At 34.3% G+C, this 24,947-nt stretch overlaps 1 long non-coding RNA gene across 1 annotated transcript in view; it reads right to left on the reverse strand.

The window, feature by feature from the left end:
• The window catches only part of LOC139045257 (uncharacterized), a 40,328-nt gene extending 18,092 nt beyond the window's left edge, over positions 1-22,236 (reverse strand). Inside the window, exon 1 of the long non-coding RNA XR_011503276.1 lies at positions 22,152-22,236. This is a non-coding gene — a long non-coding RNA (uncharacterized lncRNA). The remainder of the gene's footprint in view (positions 1-22,151) is intronic.
• Between the last annotated feature and the right edge of the window lie 2,711 nt (positions 22,237-24,947).

Below are 24,947 nucleotides of genomic sequence, written 5' to 3' on the forward strand. Positions count from 1 at the left end.
TCTCTTGGCATTTGAAATTTTCCCCTTTATTGTTAGTTTTCAGCAATTGGTTATGATGCACTTTGGTATTTGTGGTGGGCAGAATAATGACACCCAAAGACAGACACGCCCTAATACCTAGAATCACTGAATATGTTACCTTTGTGGCAAAGGAAAATTAAGGTTGCAGATGGAATTAAGGTTACTAATCAACTGACTTTTAAATAGGGTAATGGTCCTGGAGGAGCTGGGTAGATCCAATGTATTCACAAGCTTTAAAATTATAAAAGAGATTCAGAGAGTCAGAGGAAGAAGTGACTGTGAAAGAAATTCACAGTGAGACAGTGAGATACAATGTTGCTAGCCTTGAAGATGGAGAAAAGGGTCCCTGAGCCAAGGAATGTGAGTTGCCTTTAGGAGATAGAAAGGGCAAGAAAACAGGTTCTCCCCTAGAGCTTTCAAAAAGGAATGTTGCCCTGCAGATGCCTTGATTTTAGGCTAGTGAAAGTTATGTTGGATTTCTGATATACAGAATTTTAAGGTAATAAATTTGTGTTGTTTTAACCCACTAAGTTTGTAGTAATTTGTTGCAGTAACAATACAAAAATAACAGAGTGTAATTTTTTTTATATATTTATCCTCTTTCTGGGTTGCTAATCTTCATGGATCAGTGGAATCATACTTTTCGTTAAATTTGGGAAATGTCCAATAATTATTTCTTCTAATATTTCTTGTGAGTCTCACTTCTGGGACTTGAATAACACAGTTTGACATTACTTCCCAAATCCCTGACTGTCTGTTTATATCTTTGTCAGTCTTTTTTTTCCAGTCTGGATTTTATTTTGTAGTTTCAATTGCTGTACAGTTGGCCCTTCATATCCTCGGGTTCTGTATCCTCAGATTCAACCAACCACAGACTGAAAGGCCTACAGTGGTCATGTCTCTACTGAACATGTATAGACTTTTTTCTTGTCATTATTCCCTAAACAATACAGTATAATAACTATTTGCATAGCATTTATATTGTATTAAGTATTATAAGTAATCTAGAGGTTATTATACAGAAGGATGTGTACAGGTTATATGCAAATATTATGACATTTATATAAGGGACTTGAGCATCCTCGGATTTTGGTACCCATGGGGGGCCCAGAACCAATCCCCCATGGATACCTAGGGACAACTGTACATCATGTTTACTGATTTGTTTTTGTGGTGTCTAATCTGCTTTTAATCTCATGCAAGAAAAATTTTTATTTTAGACATTGTATTTTTATTTCTAGAAGTTCTCTTAGGTTCTTTTTTATAACTGATATTTTTTCCTCATTTGTTCTGTTTTCCTTTAAATACTTGAAGATATTTGTAATAATCCCTTAAAAGTTATTATCTGTTAATTTAATCTTTTCTGTCATTTTTGAGTTTTTTTCTATTACTGGTTATAGGTAACATTTTCTTGTTTCTTCATATGTCTATTCATTTTTATTTGATGTTGGCCATTTGTAAATTTCATATCATTGAGTATTGTAGTTCTTTAAAAATTCTTTCAAAAACTGTTGGACTTTGGTTTGGCATATAATTAAGTTACTTATTTTGAGGCTTACTTTTAAGTTTTATTAGTGCAAGTTTAGGGTAGTTTCACTCTAGGACTTTTTTTTCAGTCCTACTGTAATGTCCTTCTGCTGTCTCTACTGAGTGTTGTGAGTGTTCAATGTAATCTCTCCATTTCTGGCTGTCCAAAACTCAAAATTCGTCCAGCCTTGTGTGAACTCTGCATATTTTTTAGTTTACCTCTATCAGGTTTTACTTTTCCTGGACTAGTGGATTTTTTTCCTATGCACAAAGAATTTAGAATTAGAATTTTCCCTCTGTAGTACCCTCTTTTCACACATTCTACTCCTCATTTTCTGGCTGTCTCCACATCCTTGAAATTTGATCCCTCCCTCTTCCTCTTCCAATAGACCAGAATTCTATAGTTAGGGTTCCCCTCCCTGCACCATGAGCTAGAAAGTGCCTTTAGAGAGAAAGCCACAAAGATAATATGATTTACCACATTTGTTTAGCTTCTCTTAATATCAAGATAATAGTCCTGTAATGATGATTGCCCGATGTCTGCAAACAGTTATTTCATAGATTTTGTCCAGTTTTCTAGTTGTTTATGGCAAGAAGGGAAGTCTCATCCTGGTTTCCCCATTCAGACAGGACATATAATTGCTTTCTCTAGTTTTTAACTGATAATTTATATGTTGAAGGATTACCAGTATGGCTTTTCAGAAAAGGCTGTTTTCTTTTATCTATACTAGATTCTTACCTAATTGTAGGGATTCATTTCTGAGAAAGAATAGACTGAATTAAAACATTGCCCCTTACACATTTTTGCTTTAATACCCTCTAAAAGAATTTTGTAAATATATATATATCTTTGCACATTTTCAAGTTAACATCTAAATACTTTATGAGCTATTTAAACAATTTCTGCAAGAAATATGATATCTAATATATTGCAAAAATTGACGTGAAAACAATCTCCCCAATATTTTAAATGTTTGATGTTTTAATAAGAGTCATAGAAAATTTGATGTCCTATATAATCTATTTTTTAAAATGTGTATACTAGCTTCTTTCTAACTTAATTTCCACCAAGGACTAGTTTGTCGTAATGTAATATATTTTTAGCCTTGAATTATTTTTTAATTTTTTTAAAGACTGGCACCTGAGCTAACATCTGTTGCCAATCTTTCTTCTTCTTCTTCTTCTTCTTCTGCCCACAGCTCCACAGTACATAGTTGTATATTCTAGTTGTAGGTCCTTCTGGTTGTGCTGTGTGGGATGCTGCCTCGGCATGGCTTGACAAGTGGTGCCATGTCCACGCCGGGATCCTAACCAGTGAAACCCTGGGCCGCCAAAGCAGAGCATGTGAACTTAACCACTTGGCTATGGGCCAGCCCCTAGCCTCAAGTTATTTTATTGACTTCTGTATTACACTTCTCTACCACAATAATATGCATTGAAATTGTAAGTTAACTTTTTTCTTCATTTCCTGGGATACAATGTTCTAAATTTTTTAAAGTGTTTTCATCTATATATTATTATAATTATTGCTATTATCCTAAAAATTGATCCAAGTAACATATATTGCACATTTTATTAAGTAATTATTAAACTTTTAAAGTGAAGTTTTTTATGAAATACATTTTTTAATATGATGGATAGGACTTTTTTTAAATTAGTTCTTGTGGCCTTGGATGAATATTACTTATTGCTAGAATAAGATGGGTTTCAACATCATTAGCTACCCATTTTTCATTTTTATAGATCTAAACCCTGAGGAACTATGTACTCATAAATAAGAAAAGTGGAATGGAGGGAGTTTTATTTTATCCATGTCATTCAATTCTTTGTACAGCCTCCGAGTTATATCCCAAAAGTGACATGGCAATTTATCATTAAAAATTATTTTTGATAATTCATAAGTGGATAACTACATTACAATCTACTTCAATCTTATTCACTGCAAAGAATTTGAAGCCATCTGATGTGCCAAAAAAAAATTCTTAGTCAGTAGTGTCATTCATTTTCATTGGGGTCATAATACCAATGTTTAGATTATTTTGAATTCTTCCTTTTTTCAGCTTCTTGGAGGTTTTAATACCATGGGTTATGAATGAGAGAAAGATTCAAACTTTCTGTTGTAAAACTGGAAAATAGCTATTAATTCCTTGGCTATAGGCACTTTCTTAGGTAGGTGACTCTAAGGAAAGAACATAGATGGAAGTACAGGATCTGGAAATTTGCCCAATTTTTTAAGCTATCCAAATCCATGTATTACTTGGGAAATATGTACCCCCTGGGGTCACAGATTCTCAGTTGGAAGATCACAATACTAGAAGTCTCTGGTTGTATGCATCTACTGTGAACAGTTCTAGACGTTGTACAATACAGACTATAAGACGCGAAGTTCTACTTTCTATAGGATTACACTTTATTTAGAAGCACAATATTACACACTTAAACTGTATATAAATATACTGCTCTATTTTTACAGATGAGGTAAATGAAGCTTAGAAAGATGAGGTAGTATGCCTGGTTTTTCCAGGGCAGTAATGTGATGGACCTGGAACTCAAACCTGGGCTCCTGTTATTCCAGAGTCCCTGCTCCTTTTACAAACACTGTCTTCCAAATGGCCAGAAAAACAATAAAATTCAACAAATTTGATAAATGGAAGCTGCTAGGTGAATATGTGTTCTTTGGAAGTCTATATAAAGAAGAAGAGGCAGAAAAAAACTGGCCTTAACGAATAAGGATTGCTATAGGTAAAGCAAAGGGTCAAGCTGGGGAATAGGACAAAGCAGTGGGAACGTGTAAGCCACATTGTAGGGGAAAGGGGAGACAAGAACAGCTAGATAGGGGGTTTGTTAGGAAAGTAGAGAAAGTTGGCAAGTTGCTGTGAAGTCAGGCATGGAAAAAATCTTAAAACAATGATTCTATCCTTGAGAATTAGGAGTCATTGATGAGTTTTGAACAGGAGACTTGGTGAAAGTCATGTTTTAGGAAGAATTATCTGGTAGCAGCCTGCATTATAGTTTGAAAATGGCTTTGACAAGACTACCTAAGTAGGCTGTTGTAATAATCCAGATGTGAGGTTATAATGGAATAGAGTAGAGTGTTCGCTGTGGGAATATAAAGGAGAAGACAAATGCCAGAGACAGTATGAAGAAAGAAATCACAGGCTGGAATAGGTAATTCATATGGGGAAAATAGTGAAATATTAAGCAAGAGCAACTGCCTTGGGTTGTACAGAGCCTTTAATGCAAGCTCAGGGTTCTGGATATTGTAAGTAGTGAGGAGCCAAAAACTTTTTTGAGCATGAAAGTAAGAGCTAGTGATATAAATATTTATCTCATCCTACAGCAGGAACATTAGGATATAATTATAAAAACCTAGGAATCTAACGTCTCAATTCGATAAATTACGAATTCCGCTCCTCAAAGGGTAATGTAAAGTTATTTATTTTTCATATTAGGTCACAGCCAGAATAGCTTGTTTCTGCTATTTTATGTTTAAAAGAAAGTGTAAGTAGATATTCAGTGAGATTTTGGATTACTCTGCAATTGGCTTCTATTAGGAGACAAGAGGATGTAAACAATTTGGGCTCAGACACCCTCTTCAGATAGTAAAGCTTGTTTAAGCAAAAGCTGCTACTTCCAACTATCACCCCACACCACACCCAAGAGGGCCGGCTGCTGTTAAGAATCCTCACCCCCAGGAGCAGTTGCTGACAGGAGTATTGGAAGAGGAGAATTGGAGGTGGTTCTCCCAGGTCAGGGAAAGTGCAGGGGGAGGCTTGCAGCAGAGTTTGGAAAGAATTTATCTATAAGTCCCATGAGAGAAGCAGAATATGAAGGAAAGGTGGTCCTGGCAAGATCACGCTAGACTAGCTGTCTTCTTCAGTGGCCATTTGACTTGGAAAATTTTTGCTAAGCATGCAGGCTCTTTTCTCTTTCCCTCTCTCCCTCTCTCCCCAATGCCCTCTCCTATTTTCACTAATTCGCTTTTCCCCCAACTAAAAGAACAGAAAGTAGATTGGCTATTCTTCTACAGAAACAGACACCTACCTGGACAATGAGACACCAGTCTCCTCACTTTGCTCCCAAAGTTTGTAAGTGGCTCTTATGGAACCCCTCACAAGATTGGAGGCAGGGAATATTTTATTCCCCTCCTACACCCTAAAGAAAGGAAGGAACTGTTAAAAATTTCCAATGAATGATGACCCAATGAGTCATGACTTCATTGATTCTTTCCTTTTACTTTCTGCTTATAAAGTCTTATCGGGGAGGTAGTGATGAAAGGATGTTTGGGGGTAGCAGAGCAAATTTGGTATCTTCCTAAGAAGATTGTAAGTAGATCTGACCCCTAAATTTTTAAGACATTTTTATTTTGGGGTAATTTTTAATTTAGATATAATTTTAAGCTTCCTGAAAATGTAAAAAACACTAGAAGGAAACTTCCAACTGCCCGTATTCACATATTGTTTACATTTTATTTTATCACCCTATCATCTATCTGTCATCTGTCTATCTGTCTATCTATCTATCTATTTATCTATCAATCATTTATCACCTGAAAGTTGGAGGCAGTGAATCTCTCTACCCTTAAGTACTGTATTATGTATTTTCTAAGATATCTGGTTCTTTTTAGAATGTGCCAGGACCAGAAGTTTGTCCCTAATTTTCAATTCTAGTGATAAAATTCAGAACAACTAAAAAAGTCCCTCTCAACATCCTATTGTAAAAACATTTTTTCTGGAAAGCAAATTGATAAATAGTAATAACACACATACTCATCATCATTATATAATAACAACTACATATTAGTATCTCAAAATATACTTGGCAATTTATTCGTCATTTTATATATTATTTGTTGTTCCCGTTATATTTTTCTAATCATGCTATTCTTCGCAATAACAACTTATAATGGAGGTTCTTTTAAACAAAGTAACTACAAAATATTATTTCACTGAGTAAGGAAATTTAGAAAGTGTTATTAGTTAATACTGGATTAAGTATTAATTTATGACCTTTATATCAGAAAGAATGAGTTTGTATCCTATTAACACAAAACATCATTAAGTGATTGAGAACATGCACACATTCTAGAAGACTGGACCAAACAGACCTTCAAGCTTTTATTGAAAGTGTTCACTTTGGGCAGGGAGTTTGGGTTGCTTTCATTTATATTAACCTTCAAGCTTTTATTGAAAGTGTTCACTTTGGGCAGGGAGTTTGGGTTGCTTTCATTTATATTACCTTTTCTTTGCTCTGCCCTTCTTCAGTGTGTAGCCCAGTAGTTCTTTAACCTTGAACCTTATGCTTGACTACTTGTTCATTTCTCTCCTGATGCCCCAATGTTCCTTTCCTCTTCTATCCTTTTTCTTTCCCTGGTCATATCTGAGGAGGCCTTTGGATCTAGCTGGCATAGGAGAAGAAAGAACAACACAGGATCAAATATCCACAAAATGATTAGATCTTTTAAGTAGCCCAGGGTAAATTTTTCTTAGAGTAACTTCCATGCTAAGATCTTCTGGGGTCTTTTCTCATCTTTGAATGTCATTAACAATAAAAAATATGGTTAATTTAGCATCTTCTCTGTGCTATGCACTGTTCTATCATTTTATACATAATGCAATTTAATCTTCAAAATAATCCTCTGAGGAAACAATGTAACCAATAACTGAGAAAATATTGCTATTGAAAAATCTGTTACTAGAATATAAATATTACATAATATTACAAGATAGAATATTGTAAGATACCAGAATATAAATATAAAATAATAGAATGTAAATAACTAAGAATAAGTCACTATTTGGGGCTCATCTTATAAAATCCTCATTTTTTTCTATTGCCATTGTGTATCACTTTGAGAAAAAAAATCCTTATATGTTGTTTGAGATGCTTTTCTTTCTCCACCCTCACTCTTTATCTTCTCTTTCTACTACCTGGAACAGATAGGATGGCTGGAACTCCAGCAACCATCTTGAATCATAAAATTGTCTTGAGAATGGAAATCTTGTGCTAAAAGGATCCCTAGTCATTGATGATATTGTGAAAACTCCATATCAGCCTAAATCTGCTTATATCCAGACTTTTTTATGAGACAGAAATACAATTCTCTCTTTTATAACCAACCCTAGTATCATTTTTGGCTTTTCTGTGATATAGAAAAAAAACCCAAGCTCCTAAACTATAAGTACTTAAATATTCTATATATTTAGGTGCTTGTACTTATGGTGAAAAAATTTGATGGAGACAATAGCTATTAAGCTGGGTAGAATAAGATCAGATTTTTTTGTTTCAGATTTTGCTGACTACAGTATAGGAGATAATTTAAAAAATAGTAACAAAAATATTGGAGTCAGAAAACCCATAGGAGGCTGTTACAGTCATCCAAGAAAAATATGATGAAAGCTGAATTTACGAAAGTTGTGATTGGGATAGAGGGGAAAAAAAAGCAGTTAAACAGATACTTCAGATATAAAACTGTCAGGAATATAAGACTGAGTGGAAATGGGATGACAGAGAAAGAATAAAAAAGTTCTAGAAACTCTCAGGTTCTGAAACTGGTAGGGAAACCAATATAGTTTTTGAACACTGAGAGGAGAAATGTCAGTGGGAAAGTTCAACTTTGCACATGTTGAATTTGAGTTATTTATGTGAAAGCTGAATGGATATGTGCAGGATGCAGCTGGATAAGGAGACCATTGCTGTTGCTTAACAGAGGAATTCTGGCTGGTAGGATGTGTGTGTGTGTGTGTGTGTGTGTGTCTTGAGAATGAAAACTATCAACCTGAGAGAGGATAGAGAGTGGGGTCAAATAAGATAAATAAATAAATAGATAAATAAATAAATAAAATCCTGGGGAACCTCAAAATTTAGGGGTTGGTGGAGGACAACAGGTGTCCAAAAAGGAGACAGATAAAAAAGAGTGAGTGAAGAACAAAGATATCCAAGAGTCATTTCAAAAAAATGTCATTTCAAGAAATGTAATTTCAAGAAGGAGTGAATAATATAATGTGCTCAGTGCAGCAGATCACCACTGAATTAGGGAATGAGGAAGTCATTATTGTTATTGAGAACAATTTTGGTTGAGTTGTTATTTGGTTGAGGAAATACTACAGTAGGTGAGGAGCAAATGGCAAGTGATTCTTTAGAGAGGCTTAGGTGAGAAGTAAAAGGAAACATTCAATAATAGTGAGAGCCAAATGTAGATTAGAAGATGATTAAAAATGAGAGGATTGAAGCGTTATTATGAAATAATTGACTAGGAACGTTTGGAGAAACACCTGTGTCAAAATGATACCCACATCATAGGTCTAGGGAAATTTGGTCTTGGCTTTAATTGTTCTAAAGAAAGAGCAGCAATTCAATACAAATTTCCAGGTCTGCATAGTAATGGATGAAGTTATTTAGATAGGAAATAATAAATAAGTTACTTTCGTTGGATTTTGGTATCAATGGGAGAAAAATGAAATAAATCAAGAAGACACTTAGGCAAATGATCCGTCCATTAATGTATTTCCAGACTTCTGCTGGCAATTAGGAAAATGTTACACCAATCACATCTGTACTTTCTCAGTCAGCATAAAAATCCAGAATAGACTCTAAATTAGTTACCATGAAGCCAGCAAGCTCATGCAAATGTTGTAACTCACGTTTTTGAATTTCACCATTTCCCAAAGCAAGTTGACCCAATGATCTATATTTGGTGGTGATTTTTATTCCCAGATGTTGAAAACAGCTTCTTTGCTGGCAGTAGGTCCTTGAGGATGCATTTTCCCTAAGCTTTAAATAGCACACTTTAGGGAATTGGTATTACCCAAGATATAAAAAGATTAATAAGGATTTAAAATTGAATAACTCTAGTAATTCCTTTAATGGCTGTGCATCCAAACTGTTTCCTTGGTTAATATTATAATAGTTTATTTATCACCACATTCCTTAGAGATAGCTCTCTTAAGTTTGTGACCATAGGGTTTCCGTCATAATGCAGTGCTGAGGCCGCACGCCTTATTTCTTGGCACAACACAAGCAACCTTGCATAAGTCCATGTGTGAGACTTTGGAGAGCCTAGTCCCTTCGATCCCCTGTGTAAAGTTTCTTTTTAAAGACATCTGAATTTTATCTGTGTCTTTCTGGCTTTCACTGAGAATGTTTATTCAATTCAATGTGAGAGAATTGAACTCTCGACAAGGAGCATGATGAATTTTCTAATTCAAACTGAGTACCAAGAGGTGGCCTGTCATCATTTTCCTTTTGTTGCACTGAAAAAAAAAAAAAACCAGCAAATGAGTCTCCTTGAGAGCAGTTCCCACTTCTGTTTCAAGTTCCCCCACCAAGTCATTAAACATTCTCTGGATTTTGTCAACAGCCTGGTAAACATCCAGAGAAAGAATCAAAATAAGATCGTTTATTTAACATTCTTCTCCTCCAACTGCTGATTAGGATAAATAGTTTGGATAAAACTCCTATCTGATCCAACAATCACAAAAAGAAAGCGTTTAGCTATTGGAGAAGTTTAGATTAAGTTAGAAATACTTTAAACAGCAAGGAATTTTTTGCACACTTTGATATTTTCTTTATCTTCAACTCATCTTGTTAAGGCAATGTTAGAGCTAAACATTAATGTTAAATAACCACTGAGAAAGCTCCATAGAGTCTAAGTGAAAATATAGGAACCCATTTCCAGAACAGGCTATAGGCTGGAAAACCTCAAACTCAGTGCTCCATTTTAAGTAACGGAAAGAAGTTGAGTCTAGATAGCTATTTCCAAAGGCTGTGTTTTCAGACTTTGGGTGAAATGTGTGCTGATTCTGCTTATCTCTAGAGAATATCCAATGACTTAGCCAAAAGGGAAAAAATGTTTCTAATTATCAAAAAGACTTTTAGGCTTGTAGGAGATCAGACGTAATATTATAATGCCTCATTTTACATCTCTGTGCAAGATTTTCCAAGAAAATATGTTGTAATTCTAAATAAAGATCTAATGAAATACACTGCTATGTAAAAAACATGTTACCATCTTTTATGATCTATAATCCAGATTTTAATGAAGTAGTTGTGATTCAATAAGTAAAATAATTAGGTCAAATTTGTAACATAGCATTCAAGATTCTGTAATAGCTCACAAAATCACCTCTACCTCAGCTCCTATCAGCTTTGCTCTGAATATCTATCCTATGCTCCAGAAAAAATAGCTTAATTACGGGATCCATAAGATGCCACACACTTCAAAGCATTTGTGTCTTTTCTCAGGCCACTACTTACAATGCTTCTTTTGTTCTTTGAGACTGACTATAGTCCTATCATTCCTTCTAGAAGGACCTCAAATGCCATCATGGAAAGCTATCTTTGCTAGACATAACGATTGTCCAACAAACTATGATTCTTCAGACTGAGGTATTAGGCAGCTATTTCAAACCTGGCCCTTTGAGAAAAACAACTGACAGTAATTGTGATAAAATTAGAGCTGTCAAAAGAAAATGAGAATTTTGGAAAATCTTTCTCTACCACCATGAGTTTTATAGTTTCCTGATACTTTAAACACTTTTCTGAGGAAATTGGTGAGGACATTAATGATGGTGACTTTTTGGTAATGTATAATGAAATACGTCAAACTGTGGAAGAGCTACATAAATCAGTGATCTGTTTTCCAAATGACAAATGTGTGAAGTTACAAAATCACATATGAGTAAAATAGTCATTTAAAGTGTAAGAAAAACTGGTGGCTTTTAAGATAACAAGGTAAGAAAAGTTTATTGATATGATTTCAGATTCTAAATTCCAACTAACTTTAAAGAAATTACTCCTTGTCAGGAATATTTGCAATTATCTGAAAATTCTGCTCCCTTTTCCAGTTACATATCTGTGGGAAAATAGATTTTCTTCATATACTTCAATAAAAAACATACTACTACAAACTGGCTACAGAAAAAAAGGATTGTGAGAATCCACTGTCTTCAATTAAGCCATCACAGATTTTCAAAATGGTAAAACAATGCCACTTTTGTCACTAAATTTTGAATATATGATTATTTTTCAAAATAGCTCCCAATGAATAGGTTTTAATGTAGCAAGTATAAATTTCCCCATGAAAAATGTGGATGTTTAAGAAATGCAACTTCATAAACTTTAGCTCAATTTATTTTCTGAATCCAATTGAATTATTTGCCTGATAAAGAAAAAAATATATATATATTCCCGATAATCTCATTTAAATTTGAGAATTTCCTAATAATTATAGATTTAATGCAAATTATTTTAATCCTTTTCTTCCCACTTAATTTGGTGAAAGGATGGGAAATGGAGAAAGGAAGTGTTAACTTCTCAATTTTGGCTACTTCCTGTACCAAATATGCAATAATTTGTCATGGGATCTTCTACATAGTTAGGACTTGAGATTCCTTTAAGGTGCATGGTGGATGCTGGGGAAGAAGTTTTAAGTAATGTGATGTGAGAAGAGGGATGAAAATCATATTTACTGGAATTTTGAAATATCATCACTATGTTGTTATATATATATACACTTTACATCTTCTTATTTTCCCATTGGGGACATTTTCTTTTGTCATTAAATGTTGCTCTACATTATAATTTTTAAAGATTGCAGAATATTTCATCCTAAGGACCTATTATACTTGATTTAAAAAGTCTCTTGAACATTTAGATGTTTCCAATTTATTGTTATTATAAACAATGCACTCAAGTGAATATCTGTTTACCCAAATCTTTGTATTCATTCATGATTATTTTCTCAGGACAAATATCTAGTAAGGAGCTCTTGAGTCAAAGACTGTTTATATTATTAAAGTTTTGGGATTATTTTCCAAAATTATCCTCTAGAGTAGTGGTACAAATTTACATTTCACCAAGAACTATAGGAGTCGAGATTATTTCAGACATGAAATAATCGTTTACATATTTTTTGTGAATATCCTATGTATATTTATTGTCCATTTTATTATTTGCATGTTAGGCCCTTTGTTATTGTTTTAATTATTTGTACTATAATTCTTTCAATGATGTTAAAATGTTTCCCTGTTCTTTCTTTTGGTTGCATTTACCTGTCTATCCTTTTACTTTTAAACTTTGTCAACCATTATTTTGCGAATCTCTTTTTAAGGTAACAAATGCCAGATTTTCCTTTTTGTGTCAAATTTCAATAGAGAAATTTAACCTATTTGTATATTTTACAACTAGTATCTAAGTTTCGTCTTAATTCTGTCGTCCTCTTTGCTTTCAGTTTTTAATTTTTTTAAGTAATCTTTGCCCCCTCCTGTCTTGTGCTATTTAGATCACATTTTCTTTGCTCTTTTGTTTAGTAATATATATACTTTATTTTTTTAGCTTTATTGCAGTTTAATTGACAAAATTATAAGATATTTAAAGTGTACAACATGATGCCTTGATATTCCTCCCCTTGAATTAATTAAGAAATCCATCACCTCACGTATTTACCTTTTTTTTTTTGGTGAGAACATTTGCATTCTACTTTCTTAACAAATTTTGGTTATGTAATACAGTGTTATCAACTGTAGTCACTATGCTATACATTAGATCTTCAGACCTTATTCATCTTATAACTGAAAGTTTGTACCCTTTTACTAACCTCTCCCTATTTCTTCCACTGCCCAGCCCCTGGCAACCACTTATCTACTCTCTGTTTTTATAAGTTCAACTTTTTTTTCCAGATTCCATATATAAGTGATACTATGCAGTATTCGTCTATCCCTGTCTGGTTTATTTCGCTTAGCATAATGCCCTCCAGATTTATCCATATTGTCTCAAATGACATAATTTCCTTCTTTTTTTTAAGGCTGAATAATGTTCCATTGTGTATATATATATATATATATATATATATATAACTCTTTTTCTTGATCCTTTCATCTGTTGATGGACACTTAGGTTGTTTCCATAAATTGGCTATTGTGAACAATGCTACAATTAACATGAGACTAAAGATGTCTTTCCAAGATAATCGTTTTGTTTCCTTTGGATATATACTCAGAAGTGGGATTGCTGTATCATACAGTAGTTCTATTCTTAATTTCTTGAGGGAACTTATGCTATTTTCCACAGTGGCTCTACCAGTTTACATTCCCACCCACAGTGCACAAGGTTGCCTTTTCTCCACATCCTTGCCAGCAGGTGTTATTTCTTGTCTTTTTGATAATAGCCATCCTAACAGATGTGAGATAATATCTCAGCATGGTTTTGATTTAGCATTTCTCTGATGATTAGTGATGTTGAACACTTTTTCATGTGCCTGTTGACCATTGTATGTCTTCTTTGGAAAAATGTCTGTTCATGTCCTTTGCCCACTTTTTAATTGGGTTATTTGGTTTTTTGCTATTAAGTTTTATGCAGTCTTTGTATATTTCGGATATTAACCCCTTATCAGATGTGTGGTTTGCAAATATTTTCTCCAATTCCTTAGGTTGCCTTTTCATTTTGTTCATGGTTTTCTTTGCTATGCAGAAGGCTCTTGATTTGATGTAGTTCTACTTGTTTATTTTTGCTTTTGTTGCCTTTGCTTTTGGTGTCAAATCCCAAAAAATCATTGCCAAGACCAATATCAAGGAATTTACACTCTACGTTTTCTTCTAGGAGGTTTACAGTTTCAGGTTTTAATTTCAAGTCTTTAATTTATTTTGAGTTGATTTTTGTGTATACTGTAAGATAGGGATCCAGTTTCATTGTTTCGCATGTGGCTTTCAGTGTCTCCAGCACCGTTTAATGAAGAGACTACCCTTTCCCGGTTATATATTCTCGGTTCCTTTGTCAAAAATTAATTGAACATATATATATATATATATATATATATATATATATATATATAGGTTCATTTCTGGGCTCTCTATTCTGTTCCATTGATCTATGTGTCTGTTTTTATGCTAAAACCATACCGTTTGGATTACTATAGTTTCGTACTATAGTTTGAAATCAGAAAATTGTGATGCCTCCAGCTTCGTTCTTCTTTCTCAAGATTGCTTTGGCTATTCGGGGTCTTTCATAGTTCTGTAACATAGATACTTCAGCTCCTGCTTCTTATGGAAGTTATGATTACTTTTTAGTTATTAAAATACATTTATCCATAGCAACCATGCTTTTACTTAGCATCTGTTTCTAAATTAGAGTAAAAACACTTGAATTCTCTCTCTGTTGCATTACCAATCCAATTCCTGCATTCCATAAGGAAAGAACTCCTTGGTTGAGTTTTTTGGTGATCACTTTTATGTTTAGCATGGCAATTTTAACATATACTGAAAATTAAAAGAGCTCAATGTAGCCCCATATCCACATCATCCAGATCCAAGTGAGACTGATACAGCTGCCATCTATCCTTTTTTACATAAAAATATTTAAACCAATGTTTTTCTAATTATCAATGTCAATGATGAAAAAGAACCTATATAATATCTTTTATAAAAATTATAATTCTAGCTCAGTTTTATTCTCTTCTTAACTCCTTATTTTTCCAAGTCTTTATTGATATATGCATATTAATATTACATTATGTATATTGTATGCACAATATGTAAAAATATTTTGCACACATATATTATTGTATGTGTAATGAAAACAATTATTTAAACTTAATTCTATGTTTCCTGGTTTTTTTGGGGCACCATAATTTCTTTCATACCATTATTTTCCATACTTTTGAAATTTTTCATTGTCCTCCAGTCTACTATAGCATGTATTTGAGTCATCTTTACCAGGAAAGTATATGTGTGGCATTCTTCCTAAGCCATTGCATGTCTGATAATATCCACTTTTTTGTCTTACACATAAATGAATTTGGCTGATCATAGAATTTTGCCATGCATTGAAAACATGACTCCATTTTTTTCTGTTTAACTATTTTCTAAATAATTAAACTATTTTTGTGTCTGGATACTTGCACTATTTTTAAAAGTTTATCCTAAAATTCAAAACTTTCATGAGGTTATGTGTAGAAAACAACTGTCTTATTTTTCCTGAAACTTAACAATCTCATACTCTGAGTATATTTTTCTACACTCAAGAAAATTTTCTTCCATTGTCTCTTAAACTTTTGCTTTTTATTTGTCATGACTGTTATCTTTTCTTAATTTCTATTACATACATTGAAATTCTTTGGTCTGTCACATATATGTCTTAATTTTCCACATTTTAGTCCTTTTTGTCTGTGTTATGAGAGACTTTCTAGAGCTTGACTTCTGTTTTATCTATCCTATTTTCTACAATCCTGATATGTTTTCTATAATCTCTTTTGGAGTACTAAATTCAGCAACCATGTTTTCCCTTTCCACACCTCTTTCTCTGACATTAGATTTTTATCATTGTGACTGCCTCCTTAGTTACATAAGTATATCTTCCTCATATTTTCTTGAAAGTATCTCACTCTTCTAAAACAGAGAATATTAATAAAGTACTGCTGCGTTAAATATAGTTTTCTTTTCGTGTGCAAAATATTACTGTTGGCGAGGGCAGGAAGGGAAATGAAGTGGTCACTTCTTTAATGTTTGAAATCAGCTAGTCTTATTTTCAATATTTTTACCAGGAATTGTTCAGTTTCTGTTACCATTCTCCAGTTGCCAGCACAGATAAAGGTGTTTCTCTGTATTTATAATTCATCTTCTCAATGCCCCATCTGTGATGTAGCTGTTGCACTCTAATAATCTCATCCATAGGGAAGTAGGCTTTTGGTGACATTTATGTGACTGTTTTTGACATTTCCTCCAAAGTCCTTGCTATTCTTCAGGATATTTCCAGCCATCCCCACACAGTGCTTTAGGCTTCCATCACCTGTCACCAGGAAAGTTTTAGTGACCTCCATTATCTCTTCCTCTAAACCATTATGTAGACATTTCAGACTGGAAGTTGACATTCACTTATTTCAGTGAGACTGGTGGCATTTTCATAATTGTATCCCCAATCTCCCTCCTCCACCAAGTTTAAATGGGGGGAAAGATATTAAAATGATTGTGTTAAACCCAAAATCATTTAGAGATCTCTCTAAAATATTGATTTCATCACATAACTCTCCTGGTTCAAAAACTGTCAGTGGACCAAAACTGCCTATGGGATAAAATGAAAACATTTCAATTTATCATCCAAAGTTGGTCATAGTATGCTTTTAAATAGTTTTTCCAGTCTCAGCTCACATATCTCCTCAGCTCAGTTTTTTGCTCCAATAAGATCGTTTCCTCATTTTTTCCAAATAAACTGTACTCGGTTCTACTTGCACACTTTCCCTCACGTTGTATCATTGGTCGGGAATGCCTTGTATGTAGGTAAATTCTCTCCATTATTTTATTCCTAGCTTAAGACTTACTTCTTTAATTGAACTATCCAAAACCATCGCAGCTTATATCGCATTTTCTTGCCTGTGTTACTCATCAGTAGTTAATTAGGTGATGTTGAATATTTCATGATATAGTGAATGAGGAGTTGTCTCATATCTTCTACTTAGATAATACCTGGAAGTGGCACTTAACTTTAATACTTTTTGATCTACATTTTGCCCCCAACATTAATATATATAATAGTTCTCAACAAATGCTTGCTATACAAAAGTATGACTAAACAGAGAAAACAAAACAGAAGACCTAGTAATTGGTTTTCATTTTAAGATACTTCACACATTCTTGGAAAAAAGTCTAACTCTCACTGAAAAGTTCAACTGAGTTAGAGTTTAATCAATAGTTTTCATAATAAAGTTAAAATTATTGTGAAAGAAAATTGGACCACATTCACGGGGTATTTAGAATGACCTTCAAGGGTATCTTTTCTAAGGAGAGATGATAATTGCCTCATCATGAAGGCAGAATGGTGAAATGGGCTTTGAAGTAAGATCAAGTGGACGCACTTTGAAGTGAACTCTGAGTTCACCACTCTGCTCTGCCACTGTCTAATAGAGTCCTCTTGGGGAGGTTTCTAATTCCACTTTACCATTTCTTCATCCAAAAAATGGGAATAATAATGACCCATGAATGATATGTCAGGATATTAAATGGAGACTAAATATTTAAAATATCTCTAGAAGTTCAGTGTCTATTACGTAGAAGATAATCAAAATCCCATTTATTGAGTAGTTTATATCCCCATAAAATAAATTCATCTGCCATAATTTGATGAGGTAAGTAGTATTATTACCCCAATTAAAGATGAGGAAACTGAGAGACAGACAGGATAAGTAATTTCATAAGATCACATAGTTAAAAAAAAATGGTGGCAGACCCAGACAATTTCTGTTTTGTATGTCTAGAGCCCTCACTCTTGACTACTAGGCTATCCTGCCACCCAGATGCAAGGGATTCTTGGTCTCTTTTCTTATCTATCTTGACTCACACCGGCAGTCAGATCTCATGTAAGTTACTTACCTCTTTTGCAGAGCTAGTGTAAGCTTGTTGGGATGTTAATGGGAAATGATAACCCTCTATTTCCCTTGAGATATGAACACGAGACAAGAGGGATTTAAGAAACTATATCACATTACTACAGAAAGTCTTAAAATCTCTTTTCTGGAGATTTTCAACAGTATTGTTTGGAATGGCTAAGGTATTTCTGGATGAATTTTACAACATTCCATTGTCCCCTTTGAGTCCTATGTTCATATAATTTGATTTTCTAAATCCGTTGATGTATGATACAGATAAGTTTCCCTTCATGTGGAAATGAAATAGCTAGTATCCTAAGTGGGAAAAAATTCATATTTCTAAATTTGGCTTCTATTTATATTTATATATTTTGGAAAAAATTAAACAATTTTTATTGTGTATAAGTTTAAATGAACCTATACCTTTTATAGTTAATGAGGCAATTGCACTTCAACAAAGTTTAAAACATCTAATTTTCAAATTCCTTTTCATGGCTTTAACACATTCTGAACATTTTAGTCAAAGTAATTAAATGACATCTTAGAACATTGATAGCATAGACATATTAAAAGATATAGAAACAGAAACAGGGAAGGAAAGAAAAGGGAAGTGACAGGAAAGCAATAGAAAAGCAGCTCACTGGGCTTGAGACACTGCTGAATATGTATCTATCTCAGCCTCAGTATCCATATCAGAACATGATGACAATTCTAAAGTCAGCTTCCAGGATCAAACTTTTGGATGTGGGTGGTGTGAACATGAATGTGTGTGTGAATGTTTTTTTCCGGCTGGACAGACATTTTTCCTTTTTTGCCAAAGCCATGTTGTGTGTATAAAAGATGAACTCTCTATTCCCAATGCTGATACAGGCACCAGAAAGCAGTAGGAACACACTGGGAGCCAACTCTCTTTTGGAAAACCAGACCAACTCTTGGAAAGAAGCCTCAAAATATTGAGTTAATCCTTGTGTAGAAAATCATTCTTCTGGGGTTTGCATATCAGTTATTTAAATATCCTGAAACTGAGATAGGGAGACAGCACATTATAAAAATAGAACTGAAGTGGCCTTAAATGCTCATTTGGATCAAGTCTTGGGATACTGTCATAAAGCCAAAGATAAGAAAATCATGCCAGATGGTGGCCAGTCAACTTCCACAAGGCAAAGAGAAATATCACAATTTTCACATGTGAGACCATTCCTATATCTTATCACCTTTCAGTAATGAAATTTCTCTTTATAAATAGTAAACATAGACACATGAAGGTATGGGGTATGAAAGAGAAAAAGGAAGTGGAAAAAATATTGTTTAGGTGATTTAGGCATATAGAAGGCATATAGAAGATGGTCAATGGATAATAGTCCCTTCCCCTTTACAAAAATCCTCTCAATAACCCTTAAATGTTGACATTATGCCCATGTTCCAGAAATGAAACTGAAGCCTAACTACGTATAAATGATGGAAATGGACTGGGTCTGTTTGACCACAAATGCCACATGTAAGCTTTCCACAGTATCAGGCTCTTCTTCAGATTGTACTGGCTTTCCCAGAACTATAACAAAGATCTTTTTTACTGCTTTATTGGTGTAGTTTCTTCTCGAGATGTCTGCTTTAATGAGCATACCTTTCTCTCTCAAAGCACTGTAAAGTAATGCTTAAAAGTTTGAGTCTCTGGAGTTAGCCTTTTTTTTTTTTTTTTTTTTTTTGAGGAAGATTAGCCCTGAACTAACTACTACCAATCCTCCTCTTTTTGCTGAGGTAGACTGGCCCTGAGCTAACATCCATGCCCATCTTCCTCTTCCTCTACTGTATATGTGGGACGCCTACCACAGCATGGCTTTTGCCAAGAGGTGCCATGTCTGCTCCTGGGATCGGAACCAGCAAACCCAGGACCGCCAAGAGGCGGAACGTGTACACTTAACCACTGTACCACCGGGCCGGCCTGTCTGGATTAAAGACAAGCTCTGTCAACTGCTCTTGTGTGATCTTGGAAGTTACTTTAAAAATTTTGTGCTCAGAACAGTAAAAGGACATTAAATAAGAACTAAAGAAATCTGAATAAAGTGTGGACTTTAGTTAAGAATAACATACTGATGTTGGTTCCTTAACTGTAACTATAATAATGGAGTGTGTGGGAATTGTGAGGTGTATGTATGGGATGGGGGATGTATGGGAATTTTCTGTACTATCTTTGCAGTTTTTATGTACATTTGAAATTGGTCTAAAAAATAAAGTTCATTTTTAAAAAACTATGCTTCAGTGTTCTCATGGTTTTCTTAAGAAAATTTGATGAATTAGTACATATACAGTACTTAGTTTCTGGTAAATATGAGTATGAAAATAAGCATTAGCTATTTTTGAAAAAGTGTTAGCTATTTTGGAGAGTATTTAGGAAAGGGAGAGGTTCGGGCAGAGAAGGAAACTCTTTTTGTTGGGAATATACTCAAAGTATGCAAAGAACCAGTAGTTAGTCTAAAGAGTTCCTACCTTCCTATGCACCAAAAGTTTGTGTAGCAAAGGCCTTATCAGGGATGTGCATTTTAAGATCAACGAGTATCCCTAAATCTTTTAAGAAGAGTTTACCTGCCTGCTTCTCTCCAACCTGTCCCCAGTTACGAAGACGGGTCAGATGAGATTGAAGAGAAGCACAAGGAAAAGAATTAAACTAAGCGCTGAAGAGAAGCAAATTAATCCCACATAGAAATTACGGATATTTTGCTGAACTTTCAATGTGACTCTGGCTGTCTGAACTATGAAACTCAATGTTGGAAACTCAGTATTCTGCTGCCTAAGTTTCTCAGTCACCAGTCGCCAATCACCAAGTCCCCTCATTCCTCGATACTTGGCTATATTGCCTTCTGTTGCAATTTTCTTACATAGGATGAAAAATTCCATGTAGTGCCACAGAAAGAAAGCATATGTGAAAAGATAGCATGTTCATTAGGAAATGAAACTAGGTGTCAGATGAAAAGAATTAACGACTAAAATAAATATCTATGAATCATCTTGAGAAAGCTTGCTGCTTGGTTGACTCCTTGCACATTACAAATTTGGGGGATGATGTCCCCCTGTCCCCTTCTTAACATAGTGCTCATTTCATTTTCTAGCATAAAATTGGATCACAAAAACAGTGAACCTCTAACTTCAAAAGACTTTTCTATAGCTGAAATTATATATTGATTTTTCCCAATCTTGAATGTGCATGCAAACCTCCCTGGGAAGTCTTGTTAAAAGTTATATTATAATTCAATGGTTCTCAGATGGGGTCGAAGATTTTTGCATTTCCAACAAGCTTCTAGGCCTTTGAACCACACTTTGTTGAGTAAGGCTATGAAGGGTTAGCCTAAGATACACTATACTATGCCTGCACATTAAGATATATTACACTATGCCCACACATGAAGTTTGAACTCAGTAAGGACCATCAGTCCTGTCTATCACCAGGTAAATAAACTCCTATGTTTTGAAACTCTAAAGAGACATATATGCCTTCATTTTTTTAAATAAAAATGAGAGCTTAACTCAATAATTCTCAACCCTGGCAGTACCAGAGAAAGTTTCACAAATTGCCCCTACTAGTCTATGGAGATTTTGATTTAGTTGGTCTGGTGCAGACCTGGAGATTAGCATTTTTAAAGCTTTCCAGATGATTCTAACATGCAACCAAGATTGGGAACCACTGTAGAACTGAGATAAGCGTAATTAATTCCTTTCCACTTGAGCTTATTCATTGATTAGCTTCCTCACATCACCCAAGTGGCGCTAAATTCTGAGGCAAAACAAAGTAAGTGGCTACCAGCCTCTAGGATTCTGAAGTCAAATGTTTGAGAAATACTGTTTATTTCTTATCCTTGCTTAGAGATTCACTAAGCATCTATTAAAACTATATAGATAATCAGAATTGCTGTTGAATATGAGTGGAATTCTAAAGCTATGGGGCTCAGTCAGCAAGCTGATAGAAAATGGACTTGGGGCAGACATTTGTGTAGGCTTTACACATCTATATGGTGTGTTTAAAGTCTGACCTGTCAAAAACCAACTGGTCTCTAGAGAAGACACTGAGAATATAGTGGGTGATAGAGTCTCCCTAGCCTGACTAAGGACATGGGTATCAAGTTGGTATCAATGTAAAACATATTAATAAGAAGGTCTTTAAATAGCACTGTCGCAGCCCTCATCCCTCCTACCTGCCTAACAGAAAGGAAGAGAAAATTAAAAAGGTATTACAAACAATAGGAACAGAATTTACCTTTCCTTGGATCCGTGCAAGAAAGGAAAAGTGGTGTCTTGTGTACTCAGCATAGGACTTAACACAATCAGGACCGACTGCTGACAGATTTCTCCTTCACTCCACCCTTGGAACCAGGCCAGAAGTCGGGCTTCAAAGTATATCTAAGTGAAAGTTCATTTCAGCTTTATCAACAAACATGAGTGCAGCCAAGTAATTCTGAATTGCCCTTATATAAACAATGTTTATCTGTTATTTCCTTTTGAAAATAACTATTGTGTTTTTTGAATAAGCCAATAAAATATTGTTTTTCTTTGTGATTCCTGACATGTTTTTATATAAATTCCACCAGTAAAACCTACTTTTGAAGGTTCCCAAGATTTGAAAAACACTTTGTGTTTTGCCCATGAATAAGAATTCAAACACAAAAAGGGATATTTTATATCATTGACTATTTAAGAGTGTCGTGATATTGAATATTACCACAAAATGTTTCCCCCCTTCAAACGTAGTTTCCTTATCAGTAAAATGGGGTGAATTGCACCTACCTTAGAGGATAATGAGGATTATGTGAGAAAATATTCACTGTATTTAATGACTTTTAAAGTCTTCTTCTGTCAATGGTTAGCTACATGGTCTCATCAGATTCGAATTAAGTCTGTCCTGTCCTACACTCAGACTGTACTTGACCCACTGGTGGGGATTGTAGTGCACTGAAAAGAATTGTGTCATGCACTTAGGGTTAACCCAGGCAACTTCTTGAGTCTTCATCAAACTCAAAGGCAGAGACACACTTTTGGCTTCATCTACTCTGAAACGCATTGAGATTCGTTTTGCTTTTAATCAGTGCAAGCAGGCACAAAAGGTTGCATTTACATCACGTTTTTGGCCTTTACTTTTTAGAATCAGTGCTTTCCAAACTGGTTCTCAAGGAGCCCAAACACTTCCTCAGAGTCATTTGGTGAGGGAGACGGAGGAGGAATGAGCATGGATTCAAACAGGTGCCTCTACCTCCTGTTAGAGTAGCTTCACTCCTACTCACCTATTACTTCTCTGGAATAAGACTTCTAGGAACGAAAGAGTTTTACAGCTAAAATAGGCATGATAATCATGGCTTTAAACAGTTACAGGAGATGGAGCACTACCTAAACTTGAACCTATCTCAATCTTCAGTCAACAAAATAATAAATGAATTAATGACCTCCCATTTTCCTACCAAGTCTATTAATATTTCTTTGAAGTGACAATTTGTATGTTGAATTTCATTTCCACATCAACTTTCTATGTGCTTTCAGACCTCTGTTTCCATTAAAAAGTGTTTGTTTTTTTCTCCTTTCTCACTGAAATGCTTAATCAATAAAAACGCCTTGCCAATTTGATTAAAATTCATTATGTGGAATCTCATTTTATTGGAACATGCTATTCAAGCCATTATTCTGGACATTAAACAGTTTAAAGTGTGCAGAAATCAAATCAAGAAAAGAAAAGGCCACATGGATATGTTTTCAGGCGGTTGTGCAATGAGTCTCTAATATGCGTTCTGAAGTGTCTTTAAATTGCTGTTAAGATTTTAAAGATATTTGCTGATCTCTGCATAGCAGCTTTTGTGTATTTGCTGGCAGGATAATTCCAAATATAAAGAGAGGGCACCAGATAAACAAATCAAATTACAGTAACACTTCATTAAATGCAAGTTTCTAAAAGTTCATTCAATAAATATGAATACAAAAGACTGCCCTATTAAATGTGTGCTTTATTGAAAGTGTATGTGTCTCAAACACTCCTTCTTAAATATAAAATTTTAAACTTGCTAATGCTATGCAAAATTTTCAGAACAATTTAATTATTCACCAAATTTGATTCAGGCCACTGTATACATTTGGATGAACTTTCCAAATAATCACAGGTAAAAAAGATTATTTTTATCCAAATTAACCCAAGTAGGTTTGGGGGGAAGTAGGAATTATTTATCTTTCATTAAAAGCAATGAAGAGAGAATATTTTTCTTTCCTTTCTTCTTTTTGCTTTTCTATTTGTTTAAATCAGTTCATCACTCTAGAAAGCACTACAGAAAGAATAAGTGAATTATACCAATTATTTCATGTAGTAAACTATAATCCTCATAAAGTTATCATAAATAGATTTTTTTCAGTATTTCTCAGGTTACCAGAAGAATCACAAAGGTTTGAAATCCAAATAGATTCCTTTTTGCTAAAGTTTGTTTAAAATATAAATTGGTGGTATCTACCTCAAAATTAATATGTGTAGGTCCATCAAGGGATATGTAAGAGGATAACCATTTTAGCATCTCTTTTAGTGGTGGGGATTTGGAGGCAAGCTGAGACTCCATCTAGCGAGAATGGGTAGGTAAAATGTGGAGGATATATAACATGGAGAATTGTGAAGCAGTTAGATATTGTGAATTAGATTACACGTTGCAATAATGTAAATTGACCTTAAAGACATAATGGTCAATGAAAAGAACAGAAGAGAATATGATATCTAACATGGTACTATGTAGGTGAACTAAACATATGTGCACCCAAAAAAACAAAACATAGTTTGCAAGAGTGCATATAAGCCAAATAAATAGTGCATTGACTGAAGAGTAAGATTATTTTATTCAATCCTGTGCAACCAGCAGCCACTAAAAAAAAGGTCTATGATGTCAGTACTCCATCATATGTTGTTTAAGAAATACAAAGAAAAGAAACAGACAACTTAGTGCTTTATCATCCCTTTTCCCTTTTTTTGCGTATACTTTTTTAAAAAGAATTAACACTGAGCATTTACAGGACTTATGATAAAAAGGTCAGG

Source organism: Equus asinus, chromosome 1 (genome assembly GCF_041296235.1).
Source record: "Equus asinus isolate D_3611 breed Donkey chromosome 1, EquAss-T2T_v2, whole genome shotgun sequence".
Taxonomy (NCBI): Eukaryota; Metazoa; Chordata; class Mammalia; order Perissodactyla; family Equidae; genus Equus; species Equus asinus.